This window comes from Oryctolagus cuniculus, chromosome 7, assembly GCF_051225735.1.
Source record: "Oryctolagus cuniculus isolate XC-2025 breed Fujian yellow rabbit chromosome 7, ASM5122573v1, whole genome shotgun sequence".
In the NCBI taxonomy this organism is placed as follows: Eukaryota; Metazoa; Chordata; class Mammalia; order Lagomorpha; family Leporidae; genus Oryctolagus; species Oryctolagus cuniculus.
In genome coordinates, this window is record NC_142873.1 from 26,409,163 (window position 1) to 26,429,600 (window position 20,438).

Sequence of the window (20,438 nt, forward strand, 5' to 3'; positions counted from 1 at the left end):
CACTGCAACAAGGGGTCTTTTCTCTCCCATTTAAAATAGCTCTCAGCCTGAGAATCCATGGCTCATCAGGTTCTAGCCTAGAGCACCAAATGCGTATGTAGCAGAGACTCTATATTTATTAGAAAAAAAGGAAAATTGAGAAGGAAGGAATGAAGAAGGGTTTTACTCCTAATACTTCCTATGTTTATTTAAATTCTTTCATCTCAAAGACATGCTATAATCATCATAAATTTGACATAAATACAACTATGACTGTACATATATTAATATTTTTAGGATTTTATCTGGGAAAATAATTGCAAGATACACAATTTTTCTGTGATTTTATCATAAACATAACATTCTTAGGCAAACAAAATTGAACATTTAAAGTGGTTTTCTGTATTTATATTTATTTATAGAAAATTTTATTATTCCATTGTAAGAGTATGTATGTACATAATCAGAAAATAGATGTAAAAAAGTAATAAAGATACTTTGGACTTTGTTTGATGTGTTGAGGACTCTGTATGAGCTCAAACTACAGAATGAGATGGGAACTGTCTGAAACTATTCTAGTATCAAGAAGACAGAACTTTCAGGAAAAAGCTATAGGGGGAAGGAAGAATAGTAAAAGCTACTCAGTTTTCTGGCTTTGTCAAGAGAATACAAATGAAGACCAATGAAATGGCAATTATGAAGTTACATGTCATTTAGTATACCTTAGGGTATTTTGAGTAAAGTCTCTCTCTCTCTCTCTCTCTCTCTCTCTCTCTCTCTGTGTGTGTGTGTGTGTGTGTTTGTGTGTGTGTGTGTGTGTAATAGTCTCTCCAAATTGAAAAGCTTTTTAATATAAATTGCAATTTGAAAAATCTTGGTGCAGCATCTATAAGACTATCAGTTGCAGGATGAAAGTAGAGTAAGGATAATGAACACATGAGAAGACCAGGGGAATGGGCTTCTCTAAGACACAAGACATGTACTGGACAGTGACATTTTGTTTTCACTTCTCTCTAATAATTCTCTGTATTCATCACCTCTTTTCTAGACCCACTCAGCCATGCTGACTGTCTGCCTTCAACTACACACACACACACACACACACACACACCACCTTTTCAATGCCTGCCCTACTTTATCAAGGTCATCATATCTGGTTTCAATACCAGTATGCTTTCATTATGAAGATTAACTCTTTCCAGACCCAAGGTACATGATATGGATGTTCAGAGGAGAAAAACAAGAGTGGAGCAAGCTGAGCTACTCTCAGAAGGTAAAGGAAGAGATAAACCTAGTAGTGAGCTTTAAAGGACAGGTTCATTTTCTCTGGCAGCAGGGGCATGTGAGTGTGCATGTTCAGTTTAAGCTGTAGTGTGGCATTTTCCAGGTAGTGGGAATAGCATACAAACCAAGATGTGAGTTCATCACATCTGAAAGAGAAGAAAAATAAATCTGTGTTGGGAGAGGTCTACCCATATGTCAGGGAGTTGGAGAAGACAAGGATAAAAATGTACTTTGGGGCAGTTCACAGAGGCTTTGAATGTCCCACTAGGTGTTAAGCATCCCCTCCTCCCACTGGTGCTGCCCTCCAGGACATCTCTGGGGCTGTATTTTTGCTGATTCCTTCTGGCAGGGAGCCAATACAGATTCTAGACCTTAATCTTGAAGAATGCTCTTAGTGAATCTTTCACCTCCAAGCCAAACAGATGATGACTTGTGCTGGATAAGAGCTAATTTGCGTGATGGATGAACTGTTTATTTGGAGAGGAAATTAGTTATCAGAGAACCAGGAAACTCAAAAGAACCTTCTTCTGAGATATCCAAAAACTTAGACATTTCTTCTACAATCATGTTCTCCGAATAAAAACCTGTCAAGATAGAAAGGTATATGGAAACAGTGGAGGAGGGTAGATATGAACAAAAGACAGTGAGAAAGGAGAAGAGGGAAGATAGGGGGAGCTGAGGAATGAAGAGGGGGTGAATAAAGAACAGAGCACATCTTCTTGCTTCCTGTCATCATGGAAACCCTCAGGAAGCTGTCGCTGTCTTTCAGTATGCTGGGCTTTCTAAGAAAAAACAGGCTATGAAGAGATGGCTTATAATAGAGGAAACCTAATGAGAAGTGGAAGAACTACATCTTTCCCATTCTCATTACTTTTACAGGCATTTGGACAGCAAAGTTTTTGATGTGAATTCTTTGTAACACGGAAAGAATAGAAAGGATTATTTAAAACATAAAGGCTGGATTCCGAATTGTGATAGGAGCAATGAACTAATAAAAATAGTACATCATAGGAAATAAGGTCTAGTCCCATGGTTTCCTGTTACCATTGCTTACAAAACTGAAAATACACAATCAGGAAGAGTCCTTGAGTTCTTCCTTCTGCACCAGAAGTGACTAATGAGATCTAAGGCTAAAGAGAAACACTTCTCCCTTAGCACACTTGCTTTGTTCTTAGTACATTTGAATATCCAAACACCATCAGAGAGTGCATAAAGGATAACCATCATGAAGGGGAGAGGGAGTGGGAAAGGGGAGGGTTGAGGGTGGGAGGGACGTTATGGGGGGGAAGCCATTGTAATCCATAAGCTGTACTTTGGAAATTTATATTCATTAAATAAAAGTTTTAAAAAAAAAAGGATAACCACAGCTACAGTCACACAATTAAATGCAAGATTAAGCACTGCAAGTCCTACAAATTGTCATTTATAAGAAAAGACCCTGGAAATCAAAGTGATGCCCTCTGAAGATAGTGATGTCCCCAGGAAAGGAATATACAAAATAGATATTAACTTTATTATCAGAACCAGGTGTTTGGGGAGCATTGATTTTTGCTTTTTACTAAGTCACTTGATTATTTTAATTTTAGTTGAAAAATACTAGCATTCATCCATCTTATATTTCCTATTTGCCAACAGGACATATCATATGGAACTGGCAAAAACACATGATTAGGAGAGGCTGTGCAGAAGGTTCCCTTATCTTTACATCCCACATGGCAACATGGCCTTCTTATATCACCAGTGTGACAGCACTTTTTATAGCATGGCTATCTTTGAACACATGCTCTATGTGACTTTACATGAGTAAATAAAATTCCAACATGCAGGGAGATAGCCCACACCTGTGCATCCTGCAATTCAAACCTGCTGCTTTTCATCTTTCACACATTTCTGAAACAAAGCAAACCTGCTTACACTACAAAAATAACACACATATTTACATAGGGGAAAATGGCTCACATATTTAAACTATGGGTTTCTCTGTTTTCTATTATTTCTGCAATTACTCATTTTTTTCATAAAATTAATAATCTTTCTTCCCAACCCATCCCACTGCCACTTACTATCTACATGTTACTATCATTGCCCCTGATACAACAGAGAAGGCAAGGATCAGTTGAAGGAAAACAGACCATGGCATCAGAAGAGACTAGATTAGGATACCAGAACTCCAGCATTCACCATGCATATGTTCTAGGGAAAGATTCTTAATGTCTCTAAGTTTCTGTAAAATAAGAATGGGGAGACTGTTCTGGAACAGAAGAGAGAATCAAAGGAGATAACACCTTCTAGCAAAGTGCCCAGTACAAAGAGTTACTCCGTGAATACTAGTTGAATCTGAATCAGTGAGGTGGAAGAGAACACTAAATACTTGTAAAATATCCACTAGAAATGTTTTTAGTTCTAAAGGAAGTTCTGCTAGTTTGGGACCGTGTCTGATACATTGTACCTACTAATCTGGAGATTTATACTTAAATTCCCTTTTATGAGTCTTTCTCAACAATGAATCTTTTCAGTATCTCAAACTAAGATCTGTACATAATAAATTAGACATTACTATGCTTCCTTCCTTCCACGTGAACATTGTTTCCAAGATCTGTACCTATAATGGTAATCCTTATGTTCTTAACTTCTAAGCATTCATTGATTACTTTAGCAAATCCATTTCATTAACGAGGAGGAAAATATCCTTAAGCTGTGTGAACTCTGCTAATACTTTAAAAATATTTCAAGCTGAGACATTCAAATGGAACATATGATGTCAATATTTAAGAGTGTCTCAATGTCCCCAGGGCTGGAGAGGAAGCAAGTCAATCAACTGTGATAGATGAAATGAAAGAGCAAAGGTTTGTGTCAGCAGACCAGGGATAGTTGAAGTTTCCTATTCCTTATTATGACTCTGCAGGTGGGGTTCTCGCTGAGGTCACCATGAATAGCCAATTGAAGACAGGCCCATGGCAAGCAGAGTCTTGTTGGCCCCAGGTGAATTTGTTACGAGAATTTTCCTACTTTCTGTAAAGAAGGTTGCTGACTCTTGAAGATATACCCAGAAATATAAACTCCTAGTCACATCGTGCTATTTGTTTATAAAGAATAAAATTGGATAACAGCAGTAATTAGAACTTAAACCAAATCCCATTTTTTACATAATAGCTAGAATAATTTGCCAATTAGATTGGTAAAGCGATCTATATCTATTATCAGTTCTGACTCATGGAGGTATGAGTCAAATTTCTAATGTTCTGCACTTTCCCCATCTACTATACTTATGTAGTAGACATTTATTACTTGTTTCTGATCATTGCCAGTTTTCCCAAGACTGGCTCTACCACTTCCTCCTGGGATCTGGCTAGGTGAGAGAAGGTAGATTCCTTTTGCCTGAGTTACTGCAGGTTGAGTTTCTGAACCTTGAGATCAAAAGGGTTCCAACTTATAGGCCTTCAATAATCAGAGACAAGGGGAGAATATCATTCTTTAGATGAAATGAGTGACATAAACATTTTAAATAATACAGTAATAATACTTTTTTCATTATTTAAGCAGTTTCTAGAAATTAACTAGAAATGACAAACAACATTATTTTTGCCTCAACTTGACAGGGTGCATAAATCAAGAGGAATAGCTGAGTATTTGGTAACAACCTACTTCCTCTATTTTTTCAATCTATTTCAAACACAATTATTTCCTAATCATCAAACTCAGAACATTTTCTTCTTTCTTTATGTCTCAACTTAATGTACCCAGATGTGTTTGTAATCAGAACCCTTTCTGTTACTTGGGAAATTTAATCCCACCAATTCCAAGTTCTCATAAATTAGAATTCATCTTTTTGCATTTTCAATATCTATCTCCACAGCTCTCTTCCCATCTGTTCATATGGAAATGCATATTATAAAAAAACCATACATGGATTTCAAGTTTTTTTGTACCAGAATGAACTCCTTTTAATTCCATTTTCCAAGAACTTTTTGAAATCTCCTGATGTTTTTATTTTTCCTGTCATAATTTTTAATTTTTAGTTAATTGAAAGGCCAAGTTATATTGAGAGAGGAAGAGACAGAGAGAGAGTTCTTCTATCCACTGGTTCACTCCCTAAATGGCTCAAACAGCCAGGGCTGGGCCAAGCTGAAGCCAGAAACCTGGAGCTTCTTCCTGGTCTCTCACATGGGTGCAGGGGTCCAAGCACTTGGGCCATCTTCCAGTGCTTTCCCAGGCCATTAGCAGAAAGCTGGATTGGATATAGAGCAATGGTGCCCATATGGGATTCTGGCACAGCAGGCAGAAGTTTAACCCACTACGCCACAGCACCAGCCCCTCCTGAGTTTTTAAAAAGCACCCTTCTGTATATAAAGATAATTGAAAATGAATCTTGAGGCCGGCGCCGCAGCTCACTAGGCTAATCCTCCACCTGCGGCGCTGGCACACCGGGTTCTATTCCCAGTTGGGGTGCCGGATTCTGTCCCAGTTGCTCCTCTTCCAGTCCAGCTCTCTGCTGTGGCCCAGGAGTGCAGTAAAGGATGGCCCAAGTCCTTGGGCCCTGCACCCGCATGGGAGACCAGGAGGAAGCACCTGGCTCCTGGCTTCGGATCAGCACAGCGTGCTGGCCGTAGCAGCCACTTGGTGGGTGAACCAATGGAAAAAGGAAGACCTTTCTCTCTCTCTCTCTCTAACTCTGCATGTCCCAAAAAAAAAAAAAAAAAAAAAAAAAAAGAATCTTGATGTGAATGGGATGGGAGAGGGAGCGGGAGATGGGATGGTTGTGGGTGGAAGGGAGGTTATGGGGGGGAAAAGCTGCTATAATCCAAAAGTTGGAAATCCAAAAGTTGGAAATTTATATTTATTAAATAAAAGTTTAAAAAAATAAAAGATAGACATAAAAAAGCACCCTTAACCTTATTTTCTTTGTGAGATAAAGACAAAATATTTCTTCTGACCCAGTGAACCTCTCAAAAGAGTGAAAGGCATAATAATCTAGTAGTAAAGATTTGAACAGGACTGAATTTGAATTTGAGCTTCCTCAGTTCCAGGTTCTCAGTAATCTCATGTAGTAAATTTACTTGAGTAGATCACTGTCATAGCTATGTCACAATTTGTTCATCTATGAAAACCAGGATGATAATGAACCTACTTAATAGGATCACTGTAAGGTAGTAATGAATGCCAAATGCTTAGTGGAATACTAGATACAGAAATAACCTCCCCAATAAACATTAGCTATCATTACTTTTTTTAGCACCACGCTCTAACCAACTGAGCTAACTGGCCAGCTTATTACTTTTATTATCATACTGTCTTCAGTTATTCATGGCTGCTTTTTCCCTTAACACACTGCCTTCTATATTTTCTCATTTTGCTCTCCCCAGCTCACCAACTCTAAGCACTCAACCTAACTCTAACTCTTCTCAGTTGACCAAACCCTCTCTTCAGTATTTGGCCTGTAGTTCAGCATTTCCTTTCTGAATGTCGTGTTTCTTTGGGCTTCCCTGGTTCTTTCCCTGCCTCTCTGAACCCCTCTCTGCCTCTGGACTAGCCTTATTTTCTTCCTTAGTGGGGGCTTCAGTGCAATGCATTCCTTGGTTCTCTTCCTCAGTGGAAAGCAAGGTTATGAAGCAATTGGAACAAAAACTCAAGTGCTGGGCCGGCGCCACGGCCCACTTGGTTAATCCTCCACCTGTGGCGCTGGCATCCCATATGGGCACCGGGTTCTAGTCCTGGCTGTTCCTTTTCCAGTCCAGCTCTCTGCTGTGGCCCTGGAAGGCAGTGGAGGATGGCCCAGGTGCTTGGGCCCCTGCACCCGCATAGGAGACCAGGAAGAAGCACCTGCCTCCCGGCTTCAGATCGGCGCAGTGCCGGCCATAGTAGCCATTTGGAGAGTAAACCAATGGAAGGAAGACCTTTCTCTCTGTCTCTCTCTCTCTCACTGTCTATAACTCTACTTGTCAAATAAAAAAAAAAAAGAACTCAAGTGCTGATGGTGCACATGGGGTTGGGAGAGGTTTAAACCACATGGTTCTCACCAAAGAAGCTGAGTTTTGTTTGGTATCCAAAGGTACAGTGGAATAGAGATCTAGAAGGGGTTGAGGAAGAAGGTCAAGGATAAGTATTCACATACTCAATTTTAAATATTATCAGATTTAGTTTTGGACAGATTCTAATTAGGCTATAAAAGGAGATTTAAATTAGATAATATATCGATAAAAACTTGAGATACCACCCAAATATTAGCTTCTTAACAGCTTTTATTTGGTTATTTTTACACTATGGTAATTAGCAACATAATTGCTGCAAAGTGAATACATAGCTTGTTTCTTGAGTCCATGCCACATTCTGTCATCCCTCTTCCATGACAAATTCCACTGAAGTTGTCCATTTGTGTTATTTCCCAGAAGTATCTCTATAATTGTATTTATTTTTGTGTCTTATTGCAACCTGGATTATTCTCTGCCTGAAACCCCTTGAAATCACAGCATAAGAAACTTCCCATCTGGGAAAGTTTGGAATAAAATTCAAAGTGTTTCCAAAGCAGGCAAGGAGCTCCATTATTCTCAGTAGTTTGTCATTTCACTTTGTGGAAAATGAGTCCTGATACATCTTGTCAGGTGATTTTGAATAGTTATTCAGCCTTTTTTTTAAATTTTTTTTCTTTCAACTTTTATTTAATAAATATAAATTTCCAAAGTACAATTTTTGGATTATAGTGGCTTTTCCCCCATAACCTCCCTCCCACCCACAATCATCCCATTTCTCACTCCTTCTCCCATCCATTCTTCATCAAGATTCATTTTCAATTATCTTTATATACAGAACATCAACTTAGTATATACTAAGTAAAGATTTCAACAGACTTCACCTACACAGACACACAAAGTATAGAGTATTGTTTGAGTAGTAGTTTTACTTTAATTCACATAGTACAACACATTAAGGACAGAGATCCTACACGAGGAGTAGGTGCACACTGACTTCCATTGTTGATTTAAACAATTGACACTCTTGTTTATGCCATCAGTAATCACCTGAGGCTCTTGTCATGAGCTGCCAAGGCTATGGAAGCCTCTTGAGTTCAAAAACTCTGATCTCATTTAGACAAGGCCATAGTTAAAGTAGAAGTTCTCTCTTCCCTTCAGAGAAAGGTAAATCCTTTGATGGCCCGTTCTTTCCGCTGGGATCTCACTCACAGAGATCTTTCATTTAGGCCATTTTTTTGCCACAGTGTCTTGGCTTTCCATGCCTGAGAAATTCTCGTGGGCTTTTTAGCTGGATCTGAATGCCTTAAGGGCAGATTCTGAGTCCAGAGTACTGTTTAGGACATATGCCATTCTATGAATCTGCTATGTATCCCGCTTCCCATGTTGGATCATCTATCCTTTTTTTTTTTAACTTTTATTTAATGAATATAAATTTCCAAAGTACGGCTTATGGATTACAATGGCTTCCCCCCCATAACGTCCCTCCCACCCGCAACCCTCCCCTTTCCCACTCCCTCTCCCCTTCCATTCACATCAAGATTCATTTTCAATTCTCTTTATATACAGAAGATCAGTTTAGCATACATTAAGTAAAGATTTCAACAGTTTGCTCCCACACAAACAGAAAGTGAAAAATAATAGATGATTTTTTAAATGATGATGAAATCAGATCAGACCTATTGTCATATTTAATCCCAGTGACAGTCAAAGTTGGGAATTGATAATTTCTTCTTTTCTTTTTTTTTTACAGAAGATCAGTTTAGTATACACTGAGTAAAGATTTCAACAGTTTGCACCCCCATAGAAACACAAAGTGAAATATACGGTTTGAGTACTCGTTATAGCATTAAGTCTCAATGTACAGCACATTAAGGACAGAGATCCTACATGAGGAGTAAGTGCACAGTGACTCCTGTTGTTGACTTTACAAATTGACACTCCTGTTTATGGCATCAGTAATCTCCCTATGCACCAGTCATGAGTTTCCAAGGCTATGGAAGCCCCTTGAGTTCTCCGACTCTTATCTTGTTTAGACAAGGTCATAGTCAAAGTGGAGGTTCTCTCCTCCCTCACAGAGATCTTTCATTTAGGTGTTTTTGTTTTTTTTTTTTTTTGCCAGAGTGTCTTGGCTTTCCATGCCTGAAATACTCTCATGGGCTTTTCAGCCAGATCCGAATGCCATTAGGGCTGATTCTGAGGCCAGAGTGCTGTTTAGGACATCCGCCATTCTATGAGTCTGCTGAGTATCTCGCTTCCCATGTTGGATCACTCTCCCCTTTATTTATTCTATCGGTTAGTATTAGCAGGTACTAGACTTGTTTATGTGCTCCCTTTGACTCTTAGTCCTTTCATTATGATCAATTGTGAACTGAAATTGATCACTTGGACTAGTGAGATGGCATTGGTACATGCCACCTTGATGGGATTAAATTGGAGTCCCCTGGTATGTTTCTAACTCTACCATTTGGGGCAAGTCAGCTTGAGCATGTCCCAAATTGTACATCTCTTCCCTCTCTTATTCCCACTCTTATGTTTAACAGGGATCACATTTCAGTTAAATTTCAACACTTAAGAATAACTGTGGATTAATTACAGAATTAAACCAGTCATATTAAGTAGAACAGACAAAAAAAACTACTAAGAGGGATAATGTATTAAGTTGTTCATTAACAGTCAGGGCTATGCTGATCAAGTCACCGTTTCTCATAGTGTCCATTCCACTTCAACAGGTTTCCTTTTTGGTGTTCACTCAGTTGTCACCAATCAGGGAGAACATATGATATTTGTCCCTTTGGGACTGGCTTATTTCACTCAGCATGATGTGTTCCAGATTCCTCCATTTTGTTGCAAATGACTGGATTTCATTGTTTCTTACTGCGGTATAGTATTCTAAAGAGTACATATCCCATAATTTCTTTATCCAGTCTACCGTTGATGGGCATTTAGGTTGGTTCCAGGTCTTGGCTATTGTGATTTGAGCTGCAATAAACATTAGGGTGCAGACTGCTTTTTTGTTTGCCAATTTAAATTCCTTTGGGTAAATTCCAAGGAGTGGGATGGCTGGGTTGTATGGTAGGGTTATATTCAGGTTTCTGAGGAATCTCCAGACTGACTTCCATAGTGGCTTGACCAGTTTGCATTCCCACCAACAGTGGGTTAGTGTCCCTTTTTCCCCACATCCTCGCCAGCATCTGTTGTTGGTAGATTTCTGTATGTGAGCCATTCTAACCTGGGTGAGGTGAAACCTCATTGTGGTTTTGATTTGCATTTCCCTGATTGCTGGTGACCTTGAACATTTTTTCATGTGCCTGTTGGCCATTTGGATTTCCTCTTTTGAAAAATGTCTATTGAGGTCCTTGGCCCATCTCTTAAGTGGGTTGTTTGCTATGTTTTTGTGGAGTTTCTTGATCTCTTTGTAGATTCTGGTTATTAACCCTTTATCTGTTGCATAGTTTGCAAATATTTTTTCCCATTCCATCGGTTGTCTCTTCACTCTCCTGTTTCTTTTGCAGTACAGAAACTTCTCAATTTGATGCAATCCCAATAGTTGATTTTGGCTTTGACTGCCTGTGCCTCCCGGGTCTTTTCCAGAAACTCTTTGCCTGTGCCAATATCTTGAAGGGATTCTCCAATGTTCTTTAATAACTTGATGGTGTCAGGTCATAGATTTAGGTCTTTAATCCATGTTGAGTGGATTTTTGTGTAAGGTGTAAGGTAGGGGTCTTGCTTCATGCTTCTGCACATGGAAATCCAGTTTTCCCAGCACCATTTATTGAATAGACTGTCCTTGCTCAAGGAATTGGTTTTAGATCCTTGGTCAAATATAAGTTGTCTGTAGATGTTAGGGTTGATTTCTGGTGTTTCAATTCTGTTCCATTGGTCTATCCATCTGTTTCTGTACCAGTACCATGCTGTTTTGATTACAACTGCCCTGTAGTATGTCCTGAAATCTGGTATTGTGATGCCTCTGGCTTTGTTTTTGTTGTACAAGATTGCTTTAGCTATTTGAGGTCTCTTGTGACTCCATATAAATTTCAGCACCATTTTTTCCAGATCTGAGAAGAAGGTCTTCAGTATCTTGATTGGTATTGCATTGAATCTATAAATTGCTTTTGGGAGAATGGACATTTTGATGATATTGATTCTTCCAATCTATGAGCATGGAAGATTTTTCCATTTCTTGGTATCCTCTTCTATTTCTTTCTTTAAGGTTTTGTAATTTTCATCGTAGAGATCTTTAACGTCCTTGGTTAAGTTTATTCCAAGGTATTTGATTGTTTTTGTAGCTATTGTGAATGGGATTGATCTTAGAAGTTCTTCCTCAGCCATGGCATTGTCTGTGTATACAAAGGCCGTTGATTTTTGTGCATTGATTTTCTACCCTGCTACTTTGCCAAACTCTTCTATGAGTTCCAATAGTCTCTTAGTAGAGTTCTTTGGGTCCCCTAAATAAAGAATCATGTCATCTGCAAAGAGGGATAGTTTGACTTCTTCCTTCCCAATTTGTATCCCTTTAATTTCTTTTTCTTGCCTAATAGCTCTGGCTAGAACTTCGAGAACTATATTGAATAGCAGTGGTGAGAGTGGGCATCCCTGTCTGGTACCAGATCTCAGTAGAAATGCTTCCAACTTTTCCCCATTCAATAGGATGTTGGCTGTGGGTTTTTCATAGATTGCTTTGATTGTATTGAGGAATGTTCCTTCCAAACCCAGTTTGCTTAGAGTTTTCATCATGAACGGGTGTTGTATTTTATCAAATGCTTTCTTGGCATCTATTGAGATAATCATATGGTTTTTCTTCTACAGTCTGTTAATGTGGTGTATCACATTGATTGTTTTGCGCACATTAAACCATCCCTGCATACCAGGGATAAATTCCACTAGGTCTGGGTGGATGATCTTTCTGATGTGTTGTTGCATTCTATTGGCGAGAATTTTATTGAGGATTTTTGCATCTATGTTCATCAGGGATATTGGTCTGTAATTCTCTTTCAATGCTGCATCTTTTTCTGGCTTAGGAATTAAGGTGATGCTGGCTTCATAGAAAGAATTTGGGAGGACTCCCTCTTTTTCGATTGTTCTGAATAGTTTGAGAAGAATTGGAGTCAGTTCTTCTTTAAATGTCTGGTAGAATTCAGCAGTGAATCCATCTGGTCCTGGGCTTTTCTTTGTTGGGAGGGCCTTTATTACTGTTTCAATTTCTGTCTCAGTTATGGGTCTGTTTATGTTTTCGATGTCTTCCTGGTTCAATTTAGGTAGGTTGCATGTGTCCAGGAATCTATCCATTTCTGATAGGTTTCCCTGTTTGCTGGCATACAAGTCCTTGTAGTTATTTCTGATGATTCTTTTTATTTCTGTGGTGTCTGTTGTTACGTTTCCTTTTTCATTTCTGATTTTATTGATTTGGGTCTTTTCTCTTCTTTTTTTAGTTAGTTGGGCCAATGGGGTGTCAATTTTGTTTATTTTTTCAAAAAACCAGCTCCTCGTTTGGCTGATTTTTTGTAATTTTTTTTGGATTCAATGCTGTTGATTTCTTCTCTGATTTTAATTATTTCTCTTCTCCTACTAGATTTGGGTCTGGTTTGCTGTAGGTTTTCTAGATCCTTGAGGTGAATTGAAAGCTCATCTATTTGGTGCCTTTCCAATTTCTTGATGTAGGCACCTATTGATATAAACTTTCCTCTTAACACTGCTTTTGCTGCGTCCCATAAGTTTTGGTATGTTATGCTGTTATCCTCATTTACTTCCAGAAAACTTTTGATTTCTCTTTTAATTTCTTCTATGACCCATTGTTCATTCAAGAGCATGTTGTTCAATCTCCATGTGTTTGCGTATGCTCTAGGGATTCCTGAGTTGCTAATTTCCAACTTCATTCCTTTATGGTCTGAGAAGCTGCATGGTATGATTCTAATTCTTTTGAATTTGCTGAGACTTGCTTTATGGCCTAGTATGTGGTCAATCCTAGAGAAGGTTCCATGTGCTGCTGAGAAGAATGTAAAATCTTTAGCTGTAGGATTGAAAGTTCTGTATATATCTGTTAGATCCATTTGGGCTATAGTGTCGTTTAAATCTAATGTCTCCTTGTTGATCTTCTGTCCTGTTGATCTGTCTATTTCTGAGAGTGGAGTATTGAAGTCCCCCAGTACTATTGTATGGGGTCTAAGTCTCCCTTTAAGTCCCTTAACAAATTTTTTAGATAAACTGGTGCCCTGTAGCTAGGTGCATATACATTGATAATTGTTATATCTTCTTGTTGTATTGATCCCTTAATCATTATATAGTGTCCCTCTTTGTCTCTCTGAACAGTTTTTGTGGTAAAGTTTATGTTGTCTGATATCAAGATGGCTACGCCCGCTCTTTTTTCATTTCTGTTGGCATGGTTTATCTTTTTCCAGCCTTTCATTTTCAGTCTGTATGGATCTTTGTTGGAAAAATGTGTTTCTTGTAAGCAGCAAATAGATGGGTTTTGTTCCTTAAGCCAATCAGCCAATCTGTGTCTTTTAACTGGACAGTTCAGGCCATTAACGTTCAATGTGATTAATGATAAGTGGTATCTTTGCCCTGCCATTTGCCAAAGATAAGTTCTAATATATGCTTTGAATTCCCCGTGATCTTTTGCTGTGAGGTTTCCTTCCTTTACCTTCTTTCATATTGATGACCGTGTTTCTGTGTTTCTGTGTGTAACACATCTTTAAGCATCTTTTGCAGGGCTGGACGAGTGGCGACAAATTCTTTCAATTTCTGTTTGCTATGAAAGGTCTTTATTTCACCTTCTTTCACAAATGATAGCTTTGCAGGATATAATATTCTGGGCTGGCAGTTTTTCTCTCTTAGTACCTGGGCTATATCTCGCCATTCCCTCCTAGCTTGTAGGGTTTCTGATGAGAAGTCAGCTGTGAGTCTGATTGAGATCCTCTGAGAGTAATCTGACGTTTCTCTCTTGCACATTTTAGGATCTTTTCTTTATGTTTCACTGTGGAGAGTTTAATTACAACATGTCGTGGTGAGGATCTCTTTTGGTTGTGTTTATTAGGGGTTCTGTGAGCTTCCTGTACTAGGATTTCTCTGTCCTTCTCCAAACCTGGGAAATTTTCTGCTAATATCTCACTAAAAAGGCCTTCTAATCCTTTCTCCCTCTCCATGCCTTCAGGCACTCCTAGAACCCGAATGTTGGGTTTTTTAATAGTATCCTGAAGATTCCCGACAATATGTTTTAGATTTCTAATTTCCTCTTCTTTTCTTTGGTCTGACTGTATCCTTTCCTGTTCTCTGTCTTCTAATTCCGATATTCTCTCTTCTGCTTCACCCATTCTGTTTGTAAGGCTCTCTATTGTGTTTTTCATTTGATCTATTGAATTCTTCATTTCATTATGATTTCTCGTCACTATCACAATTTCCTGTTGTACTAGTTGTTTTGTTTCATTTTGATTCCTCCTTAATATTTCATTTTCACGAGAGAGATTTTCCATCTTGTCCATTAAGGATTTGTGTAGTTCCAGAATTTGTTTTTGAGAACTTCTTAATGTTCTTATCAATTTTTTGAGACCTGCTTCTTGCATTTCTTCTATCTCATCATCTTCATAATCTTGAATTGGGGTGTCTTTTTCATTTGGGGGCGTCATGGTGACTTCCTTGTTTTTATTACCTCGGTTTTTGCGTTTGTTACTTGGCATATTGGAGATATTTGGTTTCTTCACTGTGGTGCTTTTTCTTGTTATACTATGACTCTAGATTAAGTGGACTGTCTGTTTTTGATGGAGGCTTAGCGGATTGAGATGGGTGTGGTCTGAGAGCTCTGTTTGGTGTGCCAAAAGTGACACTCCCAGGTTAGGTGTGGTAGATCTCTCTCTCTCTCTTTCTTTTTTTGATTCAAAAGGGAAGTAATTCCGCACAGCTGAATGAAGTTGGAGGTAGTTAGCAGGCAAATGATATACCCACAGGAGCCAGAGATCAGAAGCTCCTTCCCAAGGACCACACAGGGAATCTGTTCTGCCTTCAGAGTGGGCTCAAATTCTCCTTCAGTCTCCCACTGGGTTGCCAAAGTTACGGAATTGTAGCGTCTCTGGAGAGTGCTCACGTGAATTCCGTGAGTTCTCTCCCCCACCGTCTCTTTTTTCACAGTCTCAGTTCAGTAGCACCACAAGTTCACTAGGTCCTAATCTCCTGTTAATTTGCCCCGCCCAGAGTCAGGTTTTTCTGCTAGCCTCAGGGCTGGTGCAGACCTGAGGTCGCTCTGCTTATGACGTATGCCCAAGATGGCGCCTGCTCTTTGTCTTGCTCGCCCTTGAGAGGTGAGCAGAGAGAAACCCGTGTCCGTACCAGTCACCTTTTTTTTTTCTCTCTCTCTCTCTCTTCCAGTTAGCCTGGTGAACTTTTCCCCCCCGGGGGTCGTTCCCTCTAGTCTCCTCTCTCTGCTTGCCTGCCGGTGTCTCGGGCTATTGAGGTTCGGCTCACCTCGCGTTCCAGCGCTGGTGTGTTGAGTCTGCCGCTGGTGTCCGGAACTGTGGGCTCCCACGCTCTCCACAGAGGTCCACTGTGAATCACACATTATGGAAGAGTTTCTTCTGCTGTTTCCTCCTCTACTCTTCCTTGAACCTGCAGTATCTCCACTTTTATTAAACTGTCTCTCCCCGGACTATCATTGTGCTCCCTTCCTATTCCGCCATCTTGCCCCAACTCAGTTATTCAGCCTTTGTTCAAACATGCCTTCTAATGTTTCTGAATTAAGCTTGATCCTGATACAATTAACTAATAAATATCTCCTTTCATTCAGAATTTTTCTGGTGAAATATTCCTTCCTGCAATCTCTGCTAAGGGGATATAATGCATGCCAAATGGTTAGAGAGATACTAGACAGACGATTGCTTGCAATTTTCCTTGCGAGCAAGGACAATGCCTGATTCATCTTTGAAGCCCATTATCTTTCTTGAAGTAGACACTTAGTAAATGTTTGATGTTTAGGCAGAAGCAAGGAAATATGCTAGAGGGATTCTAAAACATCCTGCTTTTGTTTTTGTTTTTTACAGGCAGAGTGGACAGTGAGAGAGAGACAGAGAGAAAGGTCTTCCTTTTGCTGTTGGTTCACCCTCCAATGGTCGCCGCGGCTGGCGTGCTGCGGCTGGCACACCACGCTGATCCGATGGCAGGAGCCAGGTGCTTTTCTTGGTCTCCCATGGGGTGCAGGGCCCAAGCACTTGGGCCATCCTCCACTGCACTCCTTGGCCGCAGCAGAGAGCTGGCCTGGAAGAGGGGCAACCGGGACAGAATCCTGTGCCCAGACCTGGACTAGAACCCGGTGTGCCGGCGCCGCAAGGCGGAGGATTAACCTAGTGAGCTGCGGCGCGGGCCCTGCTTTTGTTTTAATAATGGCCAGCGATCCGTGGGGAGGGGGAGTGTGGGGAGCAACTGGGAGCAACTCGGACTAGACTAAGTTACTGGAATTAAGACTTATTCTATGCATCTGCTCTCCCACAATATGGCACTGGGAGAGGAGGAAACAGCTTCTACACAGCTGCCTCCAGTTCAACCAATAAACAGCAGGACCTGCTCCTGATTGGAGGAGAGCAGCGTACTCGGCGTATGGGTAGCAGAGTTGGGATTGGTGGAAGAGGACTATAAAGGAGGAGAGAGACAACATGCACCAGGAACATCTATCTGAAGGAACACCTGTGCAGCCCCCGAGAGAGCCGGCTGGCGGTGTGCCGCTCCCCCGCGGAAGTGGGGAAAGTGGCAGGGGGAACTGCCCTTCCACGGAGGTGGAAGAGACGGTAGCCAACCCGGGAAGAACCAGCAGCAAACCCGGGGAGGGCCGAGCAGATAAAAGAACAGCGCAGGGTCTTGTGTCGTTCCTCCACGAAGACGGGGAGCGACAGGGGAGTAGCAAGTGAATGAAGCTACATAATCTAACTTTCTTCCTCCTTTCACAGCAGTTTGTGAGAGCAAAGCAGCCTCTTTCCATCCTCCCCTCCCTTGCACATTCTCTTTGTAAACTTGAAATTTGAAAGTGAATTTGAAACATTGTTTAATGGGTTGGAGGAATATACAGTGTCTACATATTTAATTCTCATCTCATTTGATCCTTAAAGTGAATTTGGTAGCTATAAGTCCACTCATTAAACAAAGAAATCTAAAACTTTAAAAGGAAGAGGCATTGAAAGCCAAGACACTCTGGCAAAAAAAAAAAAAAAAAAAAAAAAAAAAAAAAAAAAAAAAAAAAAGAAAAAGAAAAAAGAAAGAAAAGAAAAAAGGACCTAAATGAAAGATCTCTGGGAGTGAGATCCCAGTAGAAAGAATGGGGCCATCAAAGAAGGAGGTACCTTTCTCTGAAGGGAGGAGAGAACTCCCACTTTGACTATGACCTTGTCTAAATAAGATTGAAGTCAGTGAACTCAAAAGGCTTCCATAGCCTTGGCAACTCATGACAAGAGCCTAGGGAGATTACTGACACTATAAACAAGAGTGTCAAATTGTTAAGTCAACAACAGGAGTCACTGTGTACTTACTCCTCATGTGGGATTTCTGTCCTTAATGTGTTGTCCAATGTGAATTGAAGCTATAACTAGTACTGAAACAGTATTTTACACTTTATGTTCTGTGTGGGTGCAAACTGATGAAATCTTTACTTAATATATACTAAATCAATCTTCTGTATATAAAGATAATTGAAAATGAATCCTGATGTGAATGGAATGGGAGAGGGAGTGAGAGATGGGAGGGGTGCGAGTGGGAGGGAAGTTATGGGGGGGAAAAGCCATTGTAATCCATAAACTGTACTTTGGAAATTTATATTTACTAAATAAAAGTTAAAAAAAAAAGTGGAGGCCTAACCCACTGTGCCACAATGCCCCTCCCCTCACTAGCCCTTTTCTAATATACTCAGCTCTCATAAATATAATCTGAAAAAAAATTAAAAAAATAAAAGGAAGAGAATTTCACAAATGTATTCTCAGAGATCAGATGAGATCGGGTGCGTTCAGGGTGGTATGGCCATAGACACACAAACGTATTCTCTTAGTGCTTGAGAAATGATTGGCAGCCATATATCCAGACTGATATGCAATCACATAAAATTCCCACTTTTGTAGGTTTTTAGGGACTTATTCTCCATAAGGTCCGTGGGTCACAAAAACAGCAGGTATGTTTCTCTCTTACAAATGTGAAGATATATATAAATATAGATAGGTAGATATCATATGTGTGTGTTTATATTTATATGCTTGCACACACACACACACACACACACACACACACACCCCTACTTTAAACATACCAATAAATAACCAGGATTTCAAGCCACCAACTCTACTAGTTGGGGAGAAATCTTTTCTAATAAATAAACAGCTTACCTGATGTATTCATCCTATGTCTCAGTAATTGCCTTGTATTTTAAAACAATTTTAGGTGAATTTGTTTGGTTAAAGTAAATGCATTTGAAAACAAACTCCTCAGAGGCAATTTCAATTTTTAAATAGGAAAGTTCAGTTTTGGATATGCTTTGGTTTGAAATAAACCAAATTGTCGCTCCCCCTCTTCGTGGAGGAACGACACAGGACCCTGCGCTGTTCTTTCGTCTGCTCGGCCCTCCCCGGGTTTGCTGCTGGTTTCTCCCGGGTTGGCTACTATCCCTTCCACCTCCGTGGAAGGGCAGTTCCCCCTGGCCGCATTCCCCACTTCCGCAGGGGAGCGGCACACCGCCGGCCGGCTCTCTCGGGGGCTGCACAGGCGTTCCTTCAGATGTTCCCCTTAGATGTTCCTGGTGCATGCCGTCTCTCTCCTCCTTTATAGTCCTCCTCCGCCAATCCTAACTCGGCTGCCCACACGCCGAGTACGCTGCTCTCCAATCAGGAGCAAGTCCTACAGTTTATTGGTTGAACTGGAGGCAGCTGTGCGGAAGCTGTTTACTTCTCTCCCAGCGCCATATTGTGGGAGAGCAGATGCATAGAATAAGTCTTAATTCCAGTAACTCAGTCCAGTCCGGGCTGCTCCCCACACCAAATGACTTTGGAAGTAGAAATTTCCTCTTTGAAACCATAAACTTCTCCAGTAGAGTATAACCCCTCCTGTTTGAGGGTGGAGAAATCTCCTCTGTATGTACAACTTGAGCTCTTAAGCACTCTGACTAGACATATATTCAATAAGCATTGAGTGAACAAATGCATGATTTTAGTCATTTTTGGTACAGAGACACTCTCCACAGACCTACTAGTCAACAACCTAAGCAACTTCCATGCTTGGGGTTTTCCATTGCCTTAATCCTGGAGCCCAAAAGTAAGATCATTTTAATTTAATGCTGAAAAACCAAGAGGCAGACAATGGCAAGCTTGGGGAAATGGGGCATTAGATTAGAACATCAATAGATATTTAATCTCTAACAAAGATGATGGCCACAAATACACTTAGGCCTAGCTCTGAGAAGAAAGCATGTACTTTATCTAGAGCACGGACAGTTGCAAGTTGAGGGAAGTGACCCACCACAAGGGGAGGTAGAGAGAAGACACCCCAGCAATGGGCATGCTCTTGCATTTCCGTGTGTCTTCTTCCCAAGAAGCAGGTAATTTTACTTGGCATATTACCGCTCAAGTTTGCAAGGAAGAAAATAGTTGTTAGGGCTTATTTGTGCTTAATCATTCTGGACATCCGTCTTGACAAGGAGACCTTGGCCTCAGTCAAGAGGGGAAATTCAAATTCCATGAAAATCAACAAGGGCATATTTCTTTTGTATAGGAGGAATTTCCCCAAGAGATAAAAAGAAACAATCTCTTACCTAACTGTTCCAAAGGGAAGTTTAAAGAGGGTTCTTGTTCCTTTGAGTCTATCCTTTACAGATGAGAACTACTGCTTGGGAGACAAAAAGTACTTTGAAGAGTTAGCAGATTGTAGTCCTGATTCTGCCACTAGTTAGTTAGGCCAGGGTTGGGTTAACAACCTCTTCTGCTTGGGTTAACAACCTCTTCTGCTTGTGTTTATCATTTCCTCCTCTTTCCTTCCACCCCAATAGGGAAATTGCTTTCAAGTTCTTTTGAGTCCAACCTTTCCAAGTAATCCCTGTCTGGCTGGGAAACTTATCTCATACTAGAGACAACTTGTTTATTGTGCAAACAAGGCCAAGTTATTTACCCAAGCTATTTGCCTTGGGGGAATATGAAACTCTGTTAAGTCCTTTATGAGAGTTCCTGAGAGTAAATATAATTTGTCTAAGTCCATTTC